The sequence below is a fragment of the Macaca fascicularis genome, chromosome 1, assembly GCF_037993035.2.
Source record: "Macaca fascicularis isolate 582-1 chromosome 1, T2T-MFA8v1.1".
Taxonomy (NCBI): Eukaryota; Metazoa; Chordata; class Mammalia; order Primates; family Cercopithecidae; genus Macaca; species Macaca fascicularis.
In genome coordinates this window covers 110,647,853-110,652,500 of record NC_088375.1, presented here as the reverse complement: position 1 = coordinate 110,652,500, position 4,648 = coordinate 110,647,853, and positions in this window count along the sequence as shown.

Here is a 4,648-nt window from a genome sequence, read left to right as displayed (position 1 = left end):
TGCCAAATTAAGAGAGCTGAAGAAGGTATAGAAAATAAAACTTCTGGCCGGGCACGGTGGCTCATGCCTGCAATCCCAGCACTTTGGGAGGCGGATGCGGGCAGATCATGAGGTCAGGAGATCGAGACCCTCCCGGCTAACACGGTGAAACTCTGTCTCCACTAAAAAACACAAAAATTAGCTGGGGGTGGTGGCGGGCACCTGTATTCCCAGCTACTGGGGAGGCTGAAGCAGGAGAATGGCATGAACCTGGGAGGCGGAGCTTGCAGTGAGCCGAGATCGCGCCACGGCAGGCACTCCAGCCTGGGTGACAGAGCGAGACTCTGTCTCAAAAAAAAAAAAAGAAAGAAAATAAAACTTCCAGGCCTGGCGCGGTGGCTCACACCTGTAATCCCAGCACTTTGGGAGGCTGAGGTGGGCGGATCACCTGAGGTCAGCAGTTCGAGACCAGCCTGACCAACGTGGAGAAACCCTGTCTCTATTAAAAATACAAAATTAGCCGGGCATGGTGGTGCATGCCTGTAATCCCAGCTACTCAGGAGGCTGAGGCAGGAGAATCGCTTGAGCCCAGGAGAGGGAGGTTGCGGTGAGCCGAGATAGCGCCATTGCACTCCAGTCTAGGCAACAAGAGCAAAACTCTGTCTCAAAAAAAAATAATAACAAATTAAAAAAAAAAAAGAAAGAAAGAAAAGAAAACTTCTGGCCAGGCACGGTGGCTCACGCCTGTAATCCCAGCACTTTAGGAGGCCGAGGTGGGTGGATCACAAAGTCAAGAGATCAAGACCATCCTGGCCAACATGGTGAAACACCATCTCTACTAAACATACAAAAATTAGCTGGGCGTGGTGGTGCGCACCCGTAATCCCAGCTATTCAGGAGGCTAAGGCAGGAGAATTGCTTGAACCCAGGAGGCGGAGGTTGCAGTGAGCCAACATTGCACCACTACACTCCAGCCTGATGACAGAGTGAGATTGCATCTCAAAAGAAAATAAAACTTCTTTTTCAAGAAATGTGAGGGTGAAGAGAAAGCAGAAGGGTGGTCGGGTTGAAGAAAGATTATTTAGAATGAGGGAATCAAACATACTTGTAAGTTAAAGAGAATGACCTTGCAGAATAAAATACATTATAAAAGTGAGAAAGGATAAGTGTTAGGGTGCAGTATTTCAGAAGAGACAGGTGGGAGGGTAAAGGTCTGAGTTATAAGGCCTTTGTAAGGAGATCCTCTTCTTCAACGAGGCAGGAAGATACATACAGATGGGTGCCTTTACAGTGTAGAGGTCAAAAGGAGGAATGTGGCCGGGCACAGTGGCTCATGTGTGTAATCCTAGCACTTTGGGAGGCTGAGATGGGAAGATCCCTCCAGCCCAGGAGACCAGCCTGGGCAACATAGTGAGACCCCGTCTCTAAAAAAACATTAAAAAAAAAAAAAAGCCAAGTGTGGCAGTGTGTACCTGTGGTCCTAGCTCCTCAGAGGCTGAGGTGGGAGGATTTCTGGAGCCTGGGAAGTTGAAGCTGCAGTGAGCTGTGATGGCGCCACTATACTCCATCCTGGGCTACAGAGTGAGACCTGGTCTGGGGGGGGAAAAAGAGAGAGAGAGAGAAAGAAGACAGAGAAGAGAGGAGAGAGAAGAGAGGAGAGAGGAGAGAGAGAGAGAAAGAAGGAAAGAAGAGACAGAGAAAGAGGGTGGATCACCTGAGGTCAGGAGTTGGAGACCAGCCTGGCCAACATGGCAAAACCCTGTCTCTACTAAATACACAAAAATTAGCCGGGCATGGTGGTGGGTGCCTGTAATCCCAGCTACTCAGGAGGCTGAGGCAGGAGAATCGATTGAACCCAGGAGGTGGAGGTTGTAGTGAGCCGAGATCATGCCACTGCACTCCACCTGGGCGACAGAGTGAGGGAAAAAAGGAAAAAGAAATAAGGAAGAGAAAAGAGGAGAAGAGAAGAGAGAAAAGAAAAGTAAAAAGAAAACAAAAGAAAAAGAAAAAGAGAAAAGAGAAGAGGCCAGGTGTGCTGGCTCATGCCTGTAATCCCAGTGCTTTGGGAGGCCAAGGCAGGTAGATCATTTGAAACCCTGTCTCTACTAAAATACAAAAATAATTAGCCAGGCGTGGTGGCGGGCACCTGTAATCTCAGCTACTGGGGAGGCTGAGGCAGGAGAATCGCTTGAACCCGGGAGGCAGAGGTTGCAGGAAGCTGAGATTGTGCCACCGTACTACTCCAGCCTGGGGGAGGGCAGGGTAGGGAGGGCGAAAAGGAAAAGGAAAGGGAAGAACTCTGGGGAATGTGGCACTGGTTTGTCTATTATCCTTTTGAGGCAGACTGTAAGGTGGTCTACAAAAGGCAGAGGCTGGGACTAGAAAGAGGTGCTTAAGGAGAGCAGCTGTGAGAAATTGACAAGGCATTTGGCTCTCCATGAGGACTTCCAAGTTAAGGCTGGAAACCACATATTGGTACCAGTTCCGACTCCTGATTAACTAATGCTCTCCCATAAAACAGAAGCCAACACTCAGAAGGAGAGAAAATACATCTGTGTCCTCAATACCTAGAACAACTGTTAGCATATCAACAGGCACTCAATAAATATTTATTGAATAAGCAAATAAACATAAAGGTTACGTTGATCTAGAACTGGGGAGGGGTGAGGTGGTTGGGCCAAAGAACAAAAGACAAAGGTAACTGAGGGTGTGGTAAAAGTGTCTTGAGATAATAGTCCATGAAGTCCAAGGTGAATAAGGAAAGAAGTGAAGCCAGAAAGGATGTGGTAGATTGGAACTGTAGTTGACCCAAACTAGGTGATACAAAATTGAAGAATCAATGACAATTTATCGGTATTTAGAAAATTTGTGGGTTCTGAAATGAAAGAAGCAGATCTTTAGAGGAAATGACCCAGATGACAGAAGCCCAAGAAATGGGTAGAAGACTTGCTTACTATTCAATTTAAATTTTTCTCCTTTTGGGCTGGGCGCGGTGGCTCACACCTGTAATCCCAGCACTTTGGGAGGCCGAGGTGGGTGGATCACCTGGGGTCAGGAGTTCGAGACCAGCCTGACCAACATGAAGAAACCCAAATACAAAATTAGCCAGGTGTGGTGGCGCATGCCTGTAATCTCAGCTACTAGGGAGGCTGGTCAGGAGAATCACTTGAACCCAGGAGGCAGAGGTTGTGGTGAGCCAAGATCGTGCCATCACACTCCAGCCTGGGCAACAAGAGCAAAACTCCGTTTCAAAGAAAAAAAAATTTTTTTTTTCTCCTTTTGGCTTGAGACACAGAACTCAGACCTCTCTTCTGTGAAGTCTACAATGGGGCCCTGCAGCTGCACGTTCCAGTTGAACTAGGCTCCCAGTTGCTATTGGCTGAGGAGGCAATGTAAACAATACTCAGAATCCTATTAACTAATAATGGATTAATACCCAGTTACAAGTGTCTAGTGCATACTGTTCCGAGTGCTGTCCTATTCAATGTTTGTACAAATGGTTTAGTTAAGAACATTGATGACAGATTATCACATTTGTAGACATCAATAATCTGGTAGAGATAATATGTTGGATAGCAGAATCAGAATATAAAGAGATCTTGGCAGGCAGGACCAAATCTAATGAGGTGGGTTTTTTTTCTCTTTTGTTTTTTCATTTTTTAGAGACAGGGTCTCTATATGCTGGAGCACAGCTGCTATTCACAGGTGCATTCATAGCACACTACAGCCTTAAATCCTGGCCTCAGATGATCCTCTCATGTTAGCATCTGAAGTAGCTGGGACTATAGGCATACCCCACTGCACCCAGCTAAGATGCAGTTTAAATGGGTCAAATGCAAACTTCAGTGCAAAGATCAAAAAAAAAAAAATAAAGTTGCCAGGTGTGGTGGCTCATGCCTGTAATCCCAGCACTGTGGGAGGCCAAGGCGGGTGGATCACTTGAGGTCGGGAGTTTGAGACCAGCCTGACCAACATGGAGAAACCCTGTCTCTACTAAAAATACAAAATTAGCTGGGCGTGGTGGTACATGCCTGTAATCCCAGCTACTCAGGAGACTGAGGCAGGAGAATTGCTTGAACCCAGGAGGTGGAGGTTGCAGTGAGCCAAGATCATGCCACTGTACTCCAGCCTGGGCGACAGAGTGAGACTCTGTCTCTTAAAAAAAAAAAAAAAAATTAAATGACCACTCATATCTAATATCAAGTATTAGGAAAGTATGAGCAAATGGCTTATGGCAGTCTTACAAGGTTGGTGGGAATCTAAATCAATTTAGGGCAATCTGTAAGTACATATTACAATTTTTTTTTTTAACAGTGTAAAGAGGTTTTCTTTTTTGTTGTTTATTTTGAGATGGATTCTTGCTCTGTCACCAGGCTGGAGTGCAATGCCATGATCTCGGCTCACTGCAACCTCTGCCTCCTGGGTTCAAGTGATTCTCCTGCCTCAGTCTCCCAAGTAGCTGGGACTACAGGCGCCCGCCACCATGCCAGCTAATTTTGTATTTGTAGTAGAGACGGGGTTTCACTATGTTGGCCAGGATGGTTTCGATCTCTTGACCTTCTGATCTGCCCGCCTCAGCCTCCCAAAGTGCTGAGATTACAGACATGAGCCACTGTGCCTGGCCGTAAATAGTTTTTATATTGTGTATATGTAACATTAGACCAAATTA